General features: G+C 29.4%; 1 pseudogene; it reads left to right on the top strand.

Moving 5' to 3' along the window:
- On the top strand, window positions 1–22420 carry LOC107871666 (annotated as a pseudogene).
- The last annotated feature ends 33 nt before the right edge of the window (window positions 22421–22453 follow it).

Raw genomic sequence — 22453 nt, 5'->3', positions numbered from 1 at the left:
AATAAACACATTAAAAATGGTTGGAGAAACTCTCTTGCTTGGTCGAACAAGAGTGGAGTTAGCTAATCTACTGCTAGTAGTAACAAACAGTAGCTAATTGGTGTCCATTCTTTACTCTCTAGTCTTTTTAAATAAATACTCATCTCCCCAAATTGTTACCTCTCTTGTGCTGCTTCTTCCTTTTTTGCCAAGACCCCACAAGCATAAAAACCCTCTTAGGCAGTTGAAAAATACAAGACCACATAAATATGAACGGTGGCTATGGTGGTGCTGGTCAGTATAAGAATAATAATGGTGATGGTGTTAGGCCTTGTGGTGCATGCAAGTTTCTTAGAAGGAAGTGCCTCAAGGGTTGTATATTTTTTTGCATCTTATTTTGATTCAGATGAAGGCACTGCTCATTTTGCTGCTGTACACTAGGTGTTTGGAGCTAGCAACGCCTCTAAATTGCTGCTTAGAATTTCAGTACATAAGCGTCTGGACGCTGTCGTTACCCTCTGACCCTATCTATGGATGTGTTGGTCACATCTTCACTCTTGAACAACAGGTATGATTTGATTCGGATCTCTTTTGTTGCTAGTTTTTCATATATACGTGATATATTCCAATATATATTGTACCTTTTGAATCTCAAGAGTTAAATATTTTAATTTTGGTCGTGAACGTGGATGTGGTATTTTTAAGTTTTTGAAATAAAATTTACATGTTTGACTACTCAAAATAATTTAAAGCCGTATAAAAATTATGGTAAAAAAACTCGTTTGATACTTAAAATATAAAAATGTCATATAAATTGGGATGAGAAACTACTAAATAAAAGCAGATTTAGAATGAGTTTTGGAGGTTGAATTGAACTCTTAATAAAAATCTATCCATACCCTGTTATTTTACACCAAGTAAATATATAGGATCGTAATATGTGTTTGTACATAGTCTTGATTCACGTGATTTTTATACCAAATAAATAGGACCATAACACATGTTTGAACATTATCTTGATTAATTATTTAATTGTGGTTAAGATGAATATATTCTCTCCTCATTAAGTTGATTAACCATGCATGAGAGCTGATATGATTAATTTGGATGTAAACACTAAATACAGATAGGTATTTGTGTTAGGGTTTTTGCCCTGATTTTTGTACTATATTTAAGTTTTATTTTGTCTTGAAAGAAAAAATAAAAGTTACCATAATTATTTTTACTTTTACTTTTCTGAAAGAAAAAATATAATTCTTTTCCATATTTGGCTAACCTCTTCGTTGGAGGAAAGGTTTGGACATCTATAAATAGAAGACTCTCTTCTCATACCACAACACATTAGCATGACTCCCTTCTCATACCACAACACATCAGCATCCACAATGTAGTTATCAAAGAGTCGTTATTTAGGGGGAGATTTCTCCCAATAAGTTTTAGAATTTTTAATATTATTTTTAATATTAGGTTTTATATGTAGGCCAATTGGTCAAATCATATAATAAAATTATGTTTTTAGTATTATTTTTTGTTGTCATTTTATTTATCGTCTCATAATTTGCAACTAATACTTCCGCATGACGCCCTCTCAATTTCGAACCCAACAAGTGGTATCAGAGCTTACGGTTCAATGGTCCAATGGTGTGGTGAGACGAGATTAAATAGGTTCAAAGCGATTTCAAAATCAAGCTGCAACAATTTGGATGATAATGAAGATTTTTGTCGAACTACATGTGTAGAACAAGTTTCAACCATATTTTCAACACTCTTACTGGTGCATCTTTAAAAATGAAAATAAAATATTACTTTTAAACCAATTTTTAACCATGATATTTTAAACCTTATTTTTAACCATGGCAAGCAGCAGTTATGAAGATTATATCAAGAACGAAGTTCATGCACGTGATATGAAGAGAAGAAGGATCATGTGAAGAAAATCAAGTCAAAAGGGGGAGATTTGTTAGGGTTATTGCCCTGATTTTCTTACTATATTTAAGTTTTATTTTTTCTTAAAAGGAAAATAAAAGTTACCATAATTACTTTTACTTTTTCTAAAAGAAAAAATATAATTCTTTTCCATATTTGGCTAACCTCTTTCTTGGAGGAAAGGTTTTGGACATCTATAAATAGAAGACCCCCTTCTCATACCACAACACATCAACATCCACAATGTAGTCATCAAGAATCTTTGTTTAGAGGAAGATTTCTTCCAATAAGTTTAGAATTTTTAATATTATTTTTAATAGTAGATTTTATATGTAGGTCAATTGGCTAAATCATCTAATAAAATTATGTTTTTAGTATTATTTTTCGTTGTCATCTTATTTATCGTCTTATAATTTGTAACTAATAGCTTGCAGATGACGCCTTCTCAATTTAGAACCCAATAGTTTGTATCCATCACAACTATGTGTATATTTGAAAATAGCCGAGCTTAATTGACTACAGTTAGCTAGTACCAATAGGTTGTCTTTTGTTTAACAAATTAAGTTCGTATCAGTTGATGACTAAACATGCTAAAGTAATGATGATATGTGCTCTACGATTGAACGCTTGAAAAACTTTTCAGAGTAAATTCATGAGTGCACTCGTAAAAAGAGAAATCAAACGTTGTGGATTTACGGTCACCCCGTAACTTGCGTTTTGACTTGTGAACATAATATGTGCGATTTTTTTTTCATTTTTCTGAAATGATTCACAGATTTATCAAGGTGGGGTTGGTTAAACTTGGCTTACTCCTTTTCTGTGGCTAACATTTTCCTTGAAACTGTAGGATAGTCAACGACTCAAAATCTAATATTGTCAAAAGGATAATAGCTAAAATTCTATATGACAGAAACGTCTGAACTGTCAATGTTTCAAAATGGCCTGTGGCTTTTTCTTTACAGTATTTTGAGAGATGTCTTTGTTATTACTGCTCATTGACAAGTTGCTAACATATATGAGTGATTCAAGTAATAGTTTATTTATTACCAACGAAAAGTCACTACTATACACCTCTAGCTATCCACATGCCCCACCAAAGCTCCCTAGCGACGAATCTAATTAGCTCATATATAATATTACTTTGCAAATTTAGCTGAATTTTATACTCTTTTTAAAAGTGAGCATACACTGTAATTGTATTAATAATATGTATAGATTTTGGGAAAATACATCATTTCCACCCCATACTATACAAGAAAAATCAAAGCCACATATAAATTATATAAGTAATCTATTACACATCTTAACTATATAAAAGTGATATTATTATCTCCTCGCGACCCCCATTCTAAGACGCGTGTGTTACACTTATTTTAGTTGCTTCCAGCCTATTAAATAACAAAATTAAACCGCTAAAAACATTAAGGGAAAAGGTATCGTTTCCACCCCAAACTATAGTCGAAAAGTTGAATCCACACCTAAACTATATAAGTGACCTATTACACACCTTAACTATAAAAAGTGATACTTTTTACTGACGTGGTGCTGACGTGGCAGCGCGTGTAAAACACTACACACATGCAAGTGGTGATAGCCTGACAGGGTGTAAATAGTTTCACTTTTTCATAGTTTAGGTGTGTAATAGGTCACTAGTATAGTCTAGGTGTGTAATAGGTCACTAGTATAGTTTAGGTGTGGCTTCGGCTTTTCAAATATAATTTGAGATGAAAACGATGTCTTTTCCCTATAGAGTTTCAACACCCTCATGTTAATTTATTGAGCTATGATACCCTTAATAGCCAACGTGAACTGTTCAGAGTAGAAAGACCATCAAAACATCAATTTTGGCTATAAATTTGGATATAATTATTTTTCGTAGTTAAAATAAATTTACATATTTGAAAATCATACGAAAACTAAATAAGTCACCTCAACTAACAATAATTCTAAATACTTTTAAGTTTAAGACAATTATAACAATAATAATAATAATAATAAAAAGAATTATTAACTTCCCAAATACTAACACTTCCCCATAAAATGATCAAACATAAAAAGTATAAACAATTTAATTATACGGATAGTGAAAATAATTTATGTAACTTTTTATTTTCTGTCCCTCTACTAAAAAGAGAGAACTTGAAATAGAATAGTTGATGGATGTGGACTTGGAAATGTTTTTGTCTTGCTTGCCGGGACTAGTAAGTTACCCAACCAGCTTTAGCAACTTGAGAAATAATATTTAATTGTTCAATTATTTGACTTTCTTGCATTCTTTGTTTCCTAGTCGGTCATGGAGGAATTAATTGCACAACAGGTGTTAAATATTCTTTCTCTGTCTCAGTATTTTTTTTGACTAGAAATAAAATTTAAAAAATAAATAATTATTATGAAACATAAAGATAGAAAGAGAAAAGTTATTTCTTTATTTATCATGAGGAATTCTTGAGGAGTTGAATTACAATAAAGGAAAAATCCTTTTATTTATAGGATAACTAACTTTGGGGTTTCTAACTTTCTTATAAATAGATATTCACTATGCATGGTAAAATAGACATTCACTATGTATGGTAAAGTAGACATTCACTATATATGGTAATATATTTAAACACTCCCTATTTAATGTCTAATTGATAGATAATGTACCTCGTTAAAACTTTACTGAAAAAACCTAGTGAAAAAAATCTAATTAAGGAAAAAGAGTACATATCTCTGCATATAGGTTGCCTCATCAAAACCTTACAAGGAAAACTCAGTAGGACAAAACCTCATAAGGAAAAAAAAGTATAGTGCGTATTAACTCCCCCTAATGAGAACATTCTTGAGCCTTTACATCTCGATTTTGTGCATTATCTTCTTGAAAGGTGCAATTGAAGGAGACATATTGAATAAATCAGCCATGTTGTCACTTGAACGAATTTGTTGCACGTTAATATCACTATTCTTTTGGAGCTCATGTATGTAGAAAAGATTTGATGAACTGTGCTTCGTTCTATCTCTTTTTATGAATCCTCTCTTAAGTTATGATATGCATGTTGCATTATCTCCGTATAAAATTATGGGTACATTGTCATATTTCAAGCAACATTTTTCTCGAATGAGATGTATCATGGATCTCAACCATACACATTCTCGGCTGGCTTCATGAATAACTATTATCTCAGCATAGTTCGATGAAGTATCTAGATAGACTGCTTTGTATACATTGCATGTTTGACACTGAGATTTATGCAGGTTAAATAAATACTCAGTATCAGCATAGTTAATAAGATTGAAACTGCAATCTTTAAAATAAAATAAGATTATGTGTTTGATCCCATTTCGATGTCTTCTAGTAGGAGCAGAAATATACCTTCCTAACAAAATAACCGAAAGGCTATATCATGTCTTGTAATATTTGTAAGATGCAGTAGTGCATCAATTGCACTAAGATATGGTATTCATAACCAATGAGTTCCTCATTCTTTTCTTGAGGTCAGAATGGATCCTTATTCAATTCTGTATGTTTCTTATTTAAGCAAATATTTTATTGCTTTTGAAAATTCTCCAAGAGTTCCAATGATACTTCAATCATCAAATTATCTCTTATAAGGATAATAAAAAGTTTTCCAGAAACTTTATATGTTTCAGACATTCTGAATCCTTTAGGAATTTTTATATAGATTATTTTCAAGTGACAATATCCAACATGTCAAGTGTGACATCTTCAAGTGTCTAGACTACAAATCAAATAAGTTTTATACTTACCAAGGTGCATCCTTTAATGTCACTTTATAAATGTTTCTACATCAGCATGCTTAAATAAACGTGGAATTTGGATCCTCGTAATCTCTCACAATATTGCGTCAATATTGTATCAAAGATATTGATGATATATCATTTCACATCAAACATTTTGAGATATCATCACTTTATTATTTTCAGGTACTTAAACCTCTCATAAGGTTTTATGAAGTGTTATGTCGTAGGCTCTTCAAAGGCACATTGCCTTCTTATTATGATTATTTACTCCATATTATGATTGGTCTACCACGCTTCACGCATGCATAGATTTTATTCTTTAAAGACACAAAATAGGAGCACTTGCAGCTTAAATATAAGATGTTTTCAGCATTTTACTTGAATTGTCTTTTGAATGAGGATCTGATGATAATTCCTAACATACTTCGTAGCTGCTTATAATCTCCCCTTTATGTTAGAAAAACTAGCATATATCCTCTGTCTTCTTTAAGGAATTCATCTTTGTACATCATGGTATATCCATTAATCGTATACCGCATATCAACTATTAAATGAAATAGTTGATTCCTGACCTTGAACCAATTGAGAGGGAAGAAATAATCATAATTTATTGGTCTAATGCATACAAGTGCTATTGTATGCACCATATCATATTTCAGACCAACACATGAAACTTTATTCTCATTAGCAAAGGTTTAGAGATTTATCGAAGGCATTCAATGCCAAACTATCATCATCAAGATAAATTATCTTGATTACACAATCTGAAAGTTATGCTTTTAACTCAATTTTATTGAGCAAACAACTTTATGAATGTCAAATTGCAGGTTGACAATAAACGTACAAGTAGGGGTGTCAAGTGGGCCGGGCCGGACCCGGCCCTAGTACCTAATCCGGCCCGGTTTGACCCGGCCCGATAAGCCCTAGGGCTTTAGGGTTTTGGGTCTCGGGCCGATTATTTTGTTAAAATGGGCCCGACTAACCCGGCCCAGACCAAGCTCGGTCCAGACCAAGCCGATTAACCGGCCCGGCCCAGCCCAAAAAATAAATAAGAAAAAGATATTTTGGATTTTGGGCCAAACTAGTTGTTGGTCCAACGGCTATATAGCCCTTTTGGGTCCAAACGGCTAGTTTGGGCCCATTTATTAAAAAAAAAAAAAAATTTAAAAAATATTTTTTAATCCCAAAAAAAATCTATAAATACCCTACAACTTCAAATCATTTTTCACACAATTTTTCACTCTCTCAAATCTCATTCTCTCTCAAATCTCAATTCTCAATTCTCAAATATTCAATATATTTAATTTCTTAAAGTGTTCACTTTAATTTTTAATTTTTCGTTTACAAAGTACGAGCGGAAGTTTCTAAAGTCGTAATCTTCGAATACTTCCAAAATTTGGTATTGTCGTTCCATCTCTTACGTTTAATTTTTATTTATTGTATTAATTGTTTAATATTTAATTTTATTATATTTGTGTATTTTGAATATTTTTAGTTTAATTTAATTTATATTATGGATAAATTAAGAAACCTCGCTACTAAAGGTGTTAAAATTTTTTATCCCGAAAGCGGTAGTGGTAGTAAAAAATGAATTACTAGCGGTAGAGGTAGTTCAAGTAGTAGATATACCCGTGTGCCTTCGCCTCCGGTACGAAGTTAATTTAGACGAAGATAATAAAAATATTGCTGAGACACCCGCAGTAGGAGATGCTAACTTTAGATCTGAATCAGTTAATCTCCCTTCCCGTCCTCCCAGTGCCCCAAAACCCTGTAAAAGAACTATTATTGCATGACAATTTTTTGAACGTATATCAGATATTAAGGTACAATGCAATATTTGTCAATAAATATATAAGCATAGAAGTAGAGGCAAGCAAGGGGGTACGGGTACGATAATAAGACATGTAGCTAAAGATCACAAAAGAGAGTTAAATATTGCAAAAGGTGGTGGGGATGTTGGTGGGTTAGCGCAAACTAGAATGAACCCAGCAACCGGTCACGTAGCAAAGAAGTATAATAAATTGAGGGACAGGGAAGAAATAGCTAAAATGGTAGCTGTGGGTTGTTTGCCTTTTAGTTTTCCTTCTTCTGATGCCTTTATTCGTTATATACAAGCAATTTATAATCCTATGTTTAATGGTATTCCTAGAACTACTTGTCGGTCTAATATTTTTAGGCTCCATTCATAATATTGTTTTTATTTATCAACATTGTTAAAAAATATTCAATGTAGATTGTCCCTAACTTCTGATCTTGGTCGTGCTGTAAATAAAAATGATTATTTAATCGTTACTTGTCATTGGATGGATAGTAATTTCGTGATGCAAAAACGTATTCTTGTTTTTTTATATGATGAAGATCGTAAACATACTGGACAATTTATTGCTGATTCTATTGTTAAAATTGCCGGATATTATGGTATCGAAAATAAAATTTTATGTATTGCTTTTGATAATGCTTCTAACAACAAAAATGCTATAACAAAAATAAAATCTATGCTATCTCCGCCCTTGCCTGAAATTTTTCATATTAAGTGTGCATGTCATATATATAATTTAATTGTAAAAGATGGTTTTGACTTTTTTAAGCTTTATATTGAAAAAATTCGTCTTGCCGTTGGTTTTATTCAAGGAAATAATCGTAGATCGAGAATTAGAGAATTTAAAGTTAAATGTCAAGAAAATGGACTTACACCGATTTTGATGCCTGACGAAATTGATACTAGATGGAATTCTACGTATGAATTTTTAAAAACTTGTTATAAATATAGAATTCCTATTACACTAGCTTTTAACCAACATTGCGGTTCATTTGCTGATTCTGCTGATTGCATGCTACATAATTCTGATTGGGTTGTAATTAATGATCTTTTAAGTTTTTAGAAAAATTTTATGTAGCTACGGTTGAATTTTTCGGTGCTTATTATCCTACTGTTTGTAATATTTTGGCATATATAGCCGATATTTCTGGTTTGCTCAAAGAATATAAAAATAAAGAAGGTTATAAAGAAGCTGTTGGCGCCATGTTTACGAAATTTAAAAAATATTTTTTCCTGATTCTCCCTATTTACTTGGTTGGTGCTATGCTAAATCCATGCATGAAATATAATCATATGTGTCACTTTAGTACTCTTATTTATACTAACTTAAAAATAAATACTAACCATGATTCTGAACAAGTACAATCTAATTTGTGGACGGCTACGGCTGATGCAAAGGATTACATAGAAAAATTATATAATCACTATGCTGATTTATTTGATTTAGCCGTACCTACAAATATCACTCCAACTGTCGCTTCTCATCCTCCCAAGGAGCCATCATCTTCTAAAAGGCCGGCACATAGTGGTTTTTCTGATTCGTTTTATGATTTAAATTGTTGAAACAGTGTTGATGAGAGAACTTACACATCAACTTATCGGGAAGAGCTGAAATATTATCTTCGGACGGCACCAGAGGATCGCAGACAACGGATCAACACGTTGGATTGGTGGAGGAGTAATGAAACACAATATCCTGTGCTTTCAAGATTAGCTAGAGATATCTTGAATGTTCCAATGTCAACCGTTGCATCAAAGAGCGCCTTTAGTCAGGGACGACAGCAGCTTGGAGACAACCGACACTCATTGGGAAGCAATGCAATGAATGTTCTAGTTTGCCTCAGAGATTGGATTAGAGCGGAAAGAAGAAACCAAGGAATGGAACCGGAGCCGAGCGATGAGCTGAAACTTGAAGAAATTATGACTTCACGGGAGAACTCAGCAGAATCAAGTCCAATGCATGGTTTTGCCCCCGTTGACTTCGACTATCCTATGCAAGTTCCCATTAATATTAACATGAATGAGTTGGAAAAAATGATGCATAATTTATAGATTTTTCATTCATGTAAATTATAAATTTTGGATCATTTTGCAATCAATAAAACTCCCCAAATTCATTCACTCCTTAGTCCTTGTTTTTTATTTTTTTTCATTTAACGATTTAAAATTTTAAATTGAATTTCTAGTTTTCTACTTTAAATTAAAAACTTAATTCTAATATATTATTCATTTACTACCAAATATTATTAATTTATTATATTAAGTAGCATATGTTTTGTATATTTGTGCATATATCTTCTATAGAAGTGTATATTTAACGTATACATGTGTATATGTTTTATAAATTAGTATATAAGTATATCTATATATATTGTAATGTATATATAATGTAGTATATTTTATAAGTAGTAGTATATATACATTGAATGGTGCGTATACACGTGTATATATCTTCTATAGAAGTGTATATTTAACGTATACATGTGTATATATTTTATAAATTAGTATATAAGTATATCTATATATATTGTAATGTATATATAATGTAGTATATTTTATAAGTAGTAGTATATATACATTGAATGGTGCGTATACATAGAATAGAGTGTATATATGTGAATAGATCTTCTATTGACGTGTATATTTAACGTATACATGTGTATATGTTTTATAAATTAGTATATAACTATACAAATATATATTGTAATGTATATATATTATAGTATATTTCATTTAAAGTATTACATATACATAGAATAGAGTGTATATATGTGAATGGATCTTCTATAGACATGTATATTTAACGTCTACATGTGTATATATTTTATAAATTAGTATATAACTATACAAATATATATTTTTTAAACGGGTTTGACCGGTTTTTAACCGGGTTTTACCGGGTTTTGGTGGGTTTGACCGGGTTGGGTTAAGTGGGCCGGGTTAGGGTGGGTTTTAATTTTTTTTACTGTTTGGCCCAGCCCGGCCTGGCCCGGTTAACGTCAAAACCGACCCTTAACCGGCCCTCAACCCGATTAAAATGGAAGGGCCGGTTTTGGGTTGGCCCGGCCCGGCCCGTTTGACACCTTTACGTACAAGTGATCATCTTATATGGATACATCTTAATAGATCACATGACTGGTGAACGAGCCCTTATTCACCGTTTATACTTTTCAGATTTTAAAGGATCCAATCCCAAAATTAGTTAGTCCGACCAACTTATCATGAGAACAAGCAACATTAAAAGTTCATGAAGAATTTTCTAGTTCTTCAATATATGTATGGTTAATACTCACTATGCATATCTTTAGGATGTCACAATCATTCATGTCAATTTATGAACTTTTATTTGAGCAAACTCCAAGTTTACCATGACATGCAAACTTTTACTTTAGTAAATTCCAGATTTACTATTACATGAATGAAGTTCAAATTTACTACTTTAGAAGTAGATTTTAAAATAACTCTTCTCGGTTATTCTGTCTCTTTCGAAAGGGTGAGTTGTAATACCACCACAATTAAGTACATGTTTGCATTAATAAGCTTTTTATTCCTAAGAAATGGAATATAATCGTACCTTAAGCCTATCAAATTCTGATAGCTTATAACCTCGTTCATGATATTGCTACTTCAGGAGCACATCGAGGCATACATATCTTTCAAAGTATATCATATATTCTACCGCATTCACTTAAAAAATGGAGCAAATTGTCATTTTTCAGACCTATCATATATTGCGACCGCATTCACTTCATGGAATGGAGCATATTCAATGGACAAGTTTTATGACTTTTCATCAAAATACATTAGTTTGCCTTAGTCATCATTATATCATCAATATGGTGCATTGAGATTCAAACTCAATATCTTATCCATGTAAAGGCGTCTTAGGCATAAATCAATGGGACTGGAACCCAATATCTTATCATCAAGGTGCATGGGGACTTTAACCCTGATGTCTTATTCTTTATGTGATGAAATTAAATTCACCGTCTTACCTTAATCAATGACATATTCAACATGACTTTAAAGAAAATATACTTTTGATGGAGATCAAATATTGTTACGACGTAAATCACATATATTTAATACAATTACTTTCGATGATTACTGTACGTTTTTCATGAACTCTATTAAAGTAGAGGGGTATTCTGGAAGAGCAAATTAAACAATAAGCTAACATATATTTTTAGCAAAATTGATAAGAAAGTGTTATGAAATATTATTTAAAAGAACTGATCACGTGATGACCAACCATTCAATATTGAGTACTCATGGTTCCAGGTCATTGGAATTTGTTTCCAAATTATAAGAAAATTATATATAAAAAAAAACATACCTGATCTTACACCAATATTTTTTATTGCTTTTCTCGTAACAAGATTAAGTAGAACGTGAGCAAACGAAAAACTAGAACTTAATCTCAGTTGGTTAGAGTGTTGTGCTGATAACTTGTTATGAAACATAAAGCAAAGAAGAAGAAGAATGGGGAAAAAAAAGAGTTATTTCTTTATTTCTCATGAGAAATTCTTGAGGAGTTGAATTACAATGAAGGGAAAACCCCTTTATTTATAGGATAACTAACCTTGGGATTTCTAACTTTTTCATAAATAGATATTCACTATATATGGTAAAGTAGACATTCACTATGTATGGTAAAGTAGATATTCACTATATATGGTAATATATTTATTACAATAATAATTTTATAAAGTTTATAAAATTGTTTCTCTTAAAGTCATTTTAATATTTACTTTTTAATTGTATTCTCTTATTAAGTGGGACCCAATAAAAATAAAATGGACATGATATCATTAAATAGTTGTCAAATAAGAAAAGATGACATTCTATTTGGAATAGATAAAAAAAATAGCGTCACATAAATGAAATGGAGGAAGTATTTCTTTTGTTTCATATTATTTAGTTCGGGTAGACTTGACATGTTCTTTAAGAAAATTTTAATCAGGGATAATTTTATTGAATTTATCTTGTTAATGATGTTCTAAAATTCTAGGTTTAAATACTACTTCATATAGATATTTGATACTAAAAATAGTATGAAAATGAAGAAATAAATTTTATTGATTTGTGAGAATGGACAAGTAAAGAGAAACATTTATTTTACTATAGGGGCCAAGAATAAAATGAAACGAAGGAAATACTCCTTCGGTCTTACATTAGTTATCCACATTAAAAAAAAGTTATTTCAAATTGTTAGTCAATGTATAAAATAAGGAGAGAATTAACTAAATTAGTGTTCATATAAATTGACTTTCAAAAAGTGATGTAATTTGAAGTATTCATCATTGGGCTAGATAAGCACATACTTGCTACTTCATCCTTTCGCTTTTACTAGTTATTAGGGATACTCATGATTTGATTTGGATCGATTTTTGATTAAAATAATAACCAAATTAATTAATTTGGATTTAAAATTCTAAAATCAAATCAAATCAAATCAAGAAAATAAAAATCATCAATTTGGTTTTTGCTAGTTTTAGTTCGATTTCTTGATTATGTTAAGCTAATGATAAATTGAAAATAGTAAAACAACGGAACTTCAGAAAACCATTTCAAATGAATGTTAGGACTCAATTGATTTCCCTCTACCATCACAAGATTTATATGAATCATCTAATATTTTTTATTTATATTTTGTAGTTTCAGCATGTGTAAGTTGCATAAGTGTAGGAGTTCTTTCACTTCACATGTCTAACATTAGAAACATATAGACATTTAAATAAAATGATCAACTTAAAAAATTAGAGGGCCGAGCCATTAAAGAGTAGATGAATGTCTTAACAAAGAAATTTAAAACCGACAACACACTACACCACATATATACAATTAGATAATTATCATTTATGATAAACTAATATTATATATTCAAACCAAAGCATTAAATTTTTAGATGTTTGTAGTGCATGCGAAATTAGTAGACTAAAAACAAATAATGATTAGCAGGAATAAAATATTTATAATTATTTATGAAAATTTAATAGTATATATTTAAATAATTAACACACATATATATATAATTTATCGTTTTGGTTTGCTTATTTTTTTATTTTCCTTAGCAGAGTCATGATCAAATCAAATATTTTTAGTTTTTAAAATTCAAAATTATACCTAACCTAATCAAGTGTCGATTTTTTTAGTCGGATTGATTTTGTTTGCGACCATGAACGTTCCTATTTATCACTATTTTTCTAATTGAATTTTTATTTTTATTTATCTGCTTTGACATATCAAGAGAAGACAAACAAATTTTTTTCAAATTTACCTTTAGCGTTAATTCTTTATTCTTTAAATAATTTTTAAGACATATTAATGTATGTTGGGTTCGAAATCGAGATGGTGTCATGCAAAAGCTATTAGTTGCAAACCATCGTGATAATAATTCAGACAACAAAAAAAAATACACTAAAAATATATTATTAATATGATTTGGTCGAATGACCTACATATTATAAACTAACAAACTAATATTGAAAAAGTATAGAACCTATTGGAAGAAATCTTCCCCTAAACCAGACTCTTTTGAGGACTAAATTGTGGATTCTACTATGTTATTGTATGAGAAGGGAGAATCTTCTATTTATAGAGTTCCAAAATTTTTCCTCTTAAAAATCTTCATTATCATCAAATTGATTGTAAATTGATTAGAACCGCCTTGAACTTGTCTCAACCTCGTTTCACCAAACCACTGGATCTTTGAACCGTAGGCTCTGATACCATTTGTTGGGTTTGAAATCGAGAAGGTGTCATGTGGAAGTATAAAGTTTACAAATCAAGAAGGTGATAATTCAGATGACAAAATATAAACTAAAAATATAATATTATTGATATAATTTGACCAACTGTTCTACACATGAAAATTAATATTAAAGAAATATAAAACTATTGGGAGAAAATTTCTCCCTAAACAAGACTCACAAATGACTACATTGTGGATGATATTGTGTTATTGTACGAGAAAGGAGGATTTTCTATTAATATAGTTTCAAAACCTTTACTCTTAGAAATAAATTTGTCAAATATGAAAAAGTTTTATACTTTTCTTTCAGAAAAATAAAAGTAATTATGGTATTACTTTTATTTTCTTTTTAAGAAAAATAAACTTAAATTTGATAAGAAAGTCAGGACAAAAATTCTAATAATGTAAATATCAATTAATAAATATAATACAATAAAATAATTTTAATAATAATCTTTTTTAATAAATGGATCATGTCAAAAAATAAAAAGCAAAAATAAACAACGAACTAGTAGTTTTATCGATTATTGGAGACAACAAAAATATTTGAACTCCCAAGACCAGAATTAAGCTTTATGACATTAACTTTCTATACATTTCCACGAAGAATAGTCTTTACCTCAATTGTACTACTCCCTCAGTTTTATAATAGCTTTTGTTGATTTGATATTTCTCTTCAATTAATATTTATTAGATTTATTTTATCAAATTAATTTTATTAATTATATTTTGATAATATAAATTTTTGTTCATATACTTTGTGTGGTCATTATATTATAGAAATAGTAATGAAAAATATAATAAAATTCTCTTAATTTCATAAAAGAAACAATTAAATTGAATCAAATATTTTTAGAGAAAGTGTCAACTATTTTGTATCGAAGAGAGTACTTACAATGTTAACAGAACATACTACGCTGAGGTGAGTTTTCTGGTCAAAAGCGAATGAAAAAATATACTCCCTCTATTTTATTTTATTTGATAATCTTGTTAAAAGTAGTTGTTTTAATTTATTTATTTAATTTATAAAATTAAGAGAGAATTCTCATTTTTTTCAATGCTACCTCTATTTTAAAATGACCACATAAAGTATTAGTGGACTAATTTAATTTTATTGGGTTCGAAATTGAGAGGGCGTTATGCGGAAGCTAATAATTTGCAAAACAAGACGGTGATAATTCAAATGATAAATAAAAATATATTAAAAAGACATTTTAATACGATTCACTCAAACGACCTACATATGAAAACTAATATTGAAAAAACATAAAATCTATTGAAAGTAATCTCCCCCTAAATAAGACACTTAAATGACTATATTGTGAATGCTACTCTGTTATTTTATTGGGGGGGGGGGGGGGGGGGGGGGGGAGTTTTATATTTTCCTTTCAGGAAAAGGAAAAGTTTTTATGGTTACTTTTATTTTCTTTACAAAAAAACGTAAAAATTAATTTTTGTAAAAAAAATCTGGGCAAAAATCCTAACAAATCTCTTTTTTTTAGCTTGATTTTCTTCACTTGATCCGCCTTCTTCACACGATCTTCATATATCACTGTTGCTTACCATGATTAAAAGTTGATATGAGTTAAAAATTGAAGCCCTATCCGTTAAAAATAAAAGCATAGGTTGATATTATTGGAGCTCTGTGTTATAAGTAAATAGGGTTGAAAGTGGAGCCTTGTGCATTGAAAGCGCGCACAAGTTAATAGTGGAGTTCATGCGTTAAAAGTATATGCACGAGTTGAAAGGAGTCTGAGTGTTGAAAGTTGGAGTCCATAAACATGAGTTGAAAATTGATTTGGTTTTAAAGATGATTAGTAGCCGGATTGTTGAAAAATTGTTTTAAACTTTTCTCCATATGTAGCCAGACAAAATCTTTATTATCATCAAATTGATTGCAACTTTAATCTTAACATGTCTTCAATTTGAACCGTCGGACCATTGATTAGTAGACTCTGATACAATTTGTTGGGTTCGAACTCGAGAGGGCGTCATGTGCAAGCTAATAATTTGCAAATCAAGACGGTGATAATTCAGATAAAAATAAAAACATACTAAAAATATATTATTAATACGATTCGGTCAAGCGACTTACATATGAAAAACTAATATTGAAAAAACATAAAATCTATTCGGAGTAATAGCCTTCTAAACAAGACTTTTAAACGATTATATTATGAATGCTACTTTGTTGTTGTATTGTGGGGGTGGTGGGGTAGGGGAGGGAATCTTCTATTTATAGAGTCCAAAATCTTTCGTTCAAAAAAGTGGTTAGCCAAATATGGATAAGTTTTATATTTTTCTTTTCAGGAAAAGTAAAAATATTTACGGTTACTTTTATTTTCTTTACAAAAAAAAATAAAACTTAATTTTGGTAAAATATTCTAGGCAAAAATCAAACAAATTTTTGAGTCATAATTAATTAAATTAATTTATTAAAATAAATTACTAATAAATATTTATTTAAGAATACTATCAAATTAATATAGGCCAAATAAAATAAAATTAAAGTAGTACTACTTGGTTTGATGTAGATGATCAGTGTTGAAACATAAGTAGTATACTTTAATTTATGTAATTTAAAGAGAAAAAACGAAATGCTTCACATACTATATTATATTGTTTGGATTCAACCTTTTTATTATCCTATATAATAAGTCATGAGAATGAAGCAGCTGAAGCAGGCTACACATGATCGATATGTCTGCTTCAGCTGCTTCAATTGTAATTTTATTATATTACTCATAATTAATTATTATAAATTATTTATTTCTTAAAAAATTAATAATTTTTAATAAAAATTAAAATAGACATTTATGATATGAGTGTTTCAGTTATTTCAACCGTTATTTTAGTATATAACCCATAATTAATTATTATAAGTCAGTTATGTATTAAAAAATTAATAATATTTAATTAAAAATAATAAAATAGATGAATTATTTTTGATGTTTTAAATTAACTTGACATCTTATATGGGACCACTTAAAAAAGAATTTCATATAATAAGTGAGAATGAAGCAGCTAAAGCGGGCTGCTCATGATCGACATCCCTGCTTCAGCTGCTTCTATCGTGATTTTACTATATTACTCCTAATTAATTATTATAAGTCATTTACGGATTAAAAAATAAGAATATTTAATAAAAAAACTGAAATAAACATTTATGACATGACTATTTCAGCTACTTCAACTGCGATTTTACTAGATCACCCATAATTATTATTCTAAGTCATTTAAGTATTAAAAAATTAATAGTATTTAATAAAAAGGGGTAAAATAGACATAAAATGATAAATTAATTTTTGATATTTTAAGTTAACTTGACGTCTTATATGAGACCACTTAAAAAAATTTTACAAGTATTTTTTATAATAAGTTTACTATTTCACTTCTAATTAGTAGAATAGAATAAAAAATATTATAAATCACAGTAATTAAAAACTTAAATTATTTAAAAAATATAATTGACTATCAATATCAGAAAAGTTTGAACAACTTAAAATATTGTTGTACAAATTTCATTAATCTAAATATAAACTAAACAAGTAAAGTTTTTAATTAAATAATAGAATGATACATAACGTAAAATTTTTAAGGATCAACATAGGATCGTGGGTAGCACGTCATAGCCAACTAGTTATATAATGTTAGTGTAAGAACTTTTACATATTAATACTTTACTTGTAAATTACAGCAATGATTCTTATAAGAGGCGATTTATTATTATTTTTTTTATAAGAAAACTCCTATAAAACTGGTCTTTCATCATTTTATGTATATAACAAATATATTTGTTTATCCCTTTATTCCTCAAACATTTTTAAAATAACTCTCTATGCTTTTATCTTTTATTTTCTATTTTTTTCTCTTTTTTATTTTATTTTGATTATTATTTTTTATTATATTTTTCTTAATCTTTACCTTTTTTTTTTCTTTCTCCTCGCAAATTCTATTTTTTCTTTTTCTTTTCATTTGATTTTTATTTTTTATTTTTATTTATTCTTCCAGCGTTATTTTTCATTTATATTTTGTTTTATCATTTTTTCTTCACTTTTTCTTTTTTTTTTCTCGACATTTATTTTTTTCTTTCAGTTTTTTTTCCTTTTCTCCTCTAAACTTTTTTTCTTGTTTTGTCTAATTGTTATTTTTTCTTTTTTTAAAATATCTTTCTTCATTTTTTTCTTTTCTTTTCTTTGACTGCTTCCAAACAACGAGTTACGCCTCATGAGTAAGAGTTGATACTACCACATTGTATTTTTATTCATCAGATGTTCTATAAATTTTGTCTTAGAGGCAGGATTTAGCCCAAGAATTTTCAAACGATAATTACGTCTCCGTGGGCAAAATCTGACACTACCATAATATAATTTTAGTAATGAGATGTTCTATAACTTTTGTTTTAAAGTCAAGACTTAACTCAATGAAATTCAAAAAAAAAAAAGTTACGATCTACGGACAAAAGTTGACACTACCATATTGTGTTTTTAGTTTTGAGATGTTTTATGACTCTTGCCTTAGAGGCAAGACTTAGCCCAAGGACCTTCAAACCACAAGTTACGCTCCATGGACAAGAGTTGACACTATCACATTGTGTTTTGATTTATGAGATGCTTAATAACTCTTACCTTAGATGCAAGACTTAACTCAAAGAATTTCAAACAAGGTAAAACTTCACATATAGGCAACTTAGACCTCTCCTAACTAACTTCATGGTCTAAATTTTACTAATTACATTATATAGACATGTGACCAAATGTATTTAGGACCTATTTATACAAATATAATTAATATTAATTTAAAAGAAAAGGAAGAGGAATAAATGATCATTATTATTTTCAACTTTTTCCAATAATCTCCTTCTATAATTGATCCTTTAAATTCATATATAATAGAAAACACTGAGTATTCTTCTTTCATACTTGACCGTTTATTTTTCTTGCATACATGATAGTTTATTCTCCTATTATGATTGATTATGTTTTAGTACAAATATATTCAAATCAATTATACTTTATACAAACTGAATTTTAACTAAATGTCTATGTACAACTGTATATACCAACACATTAGAATTTGATAATTCTAATGTATAATATATACATATGTATATCAATGATATATTGTATAGATGTATAATATTATACATATACAATTAAATGATTAAACATATACATATAAGACATACTCATTTGTAGAACATATGTAGATTATTCTTGAATAAACATATACATATGTATATCAGCACTATATTGTATAAACGTTTAATATTATACATATAAAATTAAATGATCGGACATTTGTATATTAGGATCCTAATGTGTTGATATTCATTCTAATTTGTAATACATCACATATAAAAATCAGTGTATGTATATAAACACAGTTATACTTATATGCATATGTATATATAGATATGCATATGTATATGCATTTGCATATATACACAAACACAGAACAAATGTATACATATATGTATATGCATAATGAATATATGAACCAACACATAACAAACATATGTATTTGAGGGTGTGTGTTTATGTGAATACCAACATAGAACAAACTTGTATACATATATACATTAAAAAGCGTACATCTAACATATTCATATGTATATAAAAATATGTGACCCTAAAAATATATAAATGAAAAATATACATTGAATACCCATATACAAAAAGATATGCAAATCAGACTGTATATAATTTTCAAATTCATTAACACTGGATTAAATAACCCAATCATGAAAATAATCCATCAAGATTCATGCTGTGAAATTGACACTAACATATAATTCGATTTTGAAATTATACATTCTTTTCTATAAGATTTTTAGAAAATTGGATGAGGATAAAACATTATATCTACGTCTAAGAAATGCTCGAATTGATTAAGGTTTGTCTTAAACATTCAATTGAATACAAGGTCAGACAATTGAGATAATTCTGTCGTGGACACCAGCAACACCAACCGCTCTTCTCACTATCTCTTCCCCCAGCGGTGATTCTGGTTGGACTAATTGATTGGTGATAAATGATGGCTCTAATGGCAGCGTAGTACTGATGACAGTGGTTATAGCGGCGAAAACCATTAGTTTTTTCATCTTACTTTTCGGAGTAGAAGTGGTCTGTCTTATTCTTGAAATCCCAATATGTAAAGTATAAAAATGATTCAGCCTTTTTCAATTATTCAAACAAAAAAAAATTCTAAAAATTAAAATCCATAAAAATTGATATTGAAAAATTGAAAGCTTTGTGACAGAATGCGGAAGAAAAAATTGAGTGAAGTGAAGAGAAGTTAATGATGAAAATCCTAAAGAGAGAGTACTGGTTATATATTTAGTGTAGATTATTTGTATATGAGGACCCACATAAAACAATTATAAAACTAACAAATAACCATGTAAGGTAATTATTTAAAATCTTAACCATGCCAGGTAATTAAGTGCTTATTTTTTGTATGGAATGAAATTTTTTTCTTCAAACAACATGTTACGCCTTATGGACAAGAGTTAATACTATCACATTGTGTCTTGATGTATGTAATGCGCTACAACTCTTGCCACAACGACAAAACTTAATCCAAGGACTTTCAAACAACAAATTACGCCCCATGAAAAAGAGTTAAGGCTATCATGTTGTGTTTTGATTAATGAGAAATTTTATAACTCTTTCCATAAACACAATACTTAGCCCCATGACTTTCAAACCACAAGTTACGTTTCATGGGCAAAAGTTGATACTATCACATGGTGTCCTGATTTATGCGATGTTCTATAGCTCTTATCTTAGAGACAAGAATTAGTTGCCCAAGGACATTTAGACAACAAGTTACGCCCCATGGAAAAGAGTTGACACCATCATATTGTGTTCTAATGTATGAGATGCTCTATTAGTCTTGCCTCAAAGACAACACATAGCCCAAGAACCTTCCAAAAGAATAACTTGTTCTCCATGGGCAAGAGTTAATACTACTTCATTACGTCTTAATTTATGAGATACTCCATAAATCTTGCCTTAGAGGTAAGTCTTAACTCAAAAATTTTCAAACAACAAGGTATTGCCCACGAACAAGACTTAATACTATCAAACTGTGTCTTGATTTATGAGATGTTCTATAACTCTTGCCTTAGAAGCAACACTTATCTTAAAGTACTTTCAAACAAGAAGTCACACCCTTAAATTTACTTCAACATCACAAAAAAAAGATTTTATTTGAGAATTACCCAACTTTCTGTTCATTAGTAAAATCTACTAGAAATTGAGAAAAGGGAAAAAGACAAGAAAAGAAATAAAGGTTAAGAAAAAAGAATACAAAAAAATGAAGATTGAGAAAAACAAAAATAAGAAGAAAAAATAAAAATAAATTTCGAGAAAAATGAACAGAAAAAGAAAAAAAAAAGATAAAAACTAAAAATAAATAATGTTTGAGAAGAAAAAGAAAAGAGAAAAGGAAAAATAAATTAAAGGTGGAGACAAATTAGTTAAACCAAGAAAAAAATAATAAAAATTAAGGAAAAATAAAAAGAGACAAAAAAAAAGAATTTGAGAGATAAATTAATATGGAAAGTGTAGAGCCATTTGAGGTGTAGCGAGGAGAAAATATACTTGTATAATACATAAAAAAAAATGGAGATTAGTCTTTAAAGGCTTTTCTTACGGGGATAGAAAAAACAAAACCCCTATGAGGGTCATGTAGTTTGCTGATACTTTACCCGCTTGTAATTGATATCTATTGTTTTATTTTTTCGGTTATAAAAATTTCGTTTTTTAGGAATAGTCACAGCTTTTCATGAAAGTGATCAAATCATGTAAAAATGAAATTACGTACATTGTTTATCTATAGAAAAACTCACACATTCCATTCAAAACATCTGATTTGTAAACTAAAAAGTAAAATAAGTTACAACATGGTAAAATACAGTGACAACAGTTCCATCTTCATTGTTTAATTTTGTGCTTGTAGGTAGTAATTTTGCAAGCCGAGTTAGCATATGTTCAAGCTCGCCTTTCTACCTTGTACCAACTCCCTGTGTCTCAAGTGCCGCAACCACAAAGTCCAATTACTCTGTTAGGGGTGCAATCATCTTCAGTTATGTTCTGCACATCAAGCATATCATCGAGCACTATGGAACAATTACTCTGTGTCGAGAGTTTGTTTCTAGACACTTACCTGGAGTTAGATTCATGCCTTCACCATGAAGATTCATGCGTGCCTCCCTGATTTAGCTTTAT

Source organism: Capsicum annuum, chromosome 10 (genome assembly GCF_002878395.1).
Source record: "Capsicum annuum cultivar UCD-10X-F1 chromosome 10, UCD10Xv1.1, whole genome shotgun sequence".
NCBI classification, from domain to species: Eukaryota; Viridiplantae; Streptophyta; class Magnoliopsida; order Solanales; family Solanaceae; genus Capsicum; species Capsicum annuum.
This window is presented reverse-complemented; position numbering and strand designations above follow the sequence as displayed.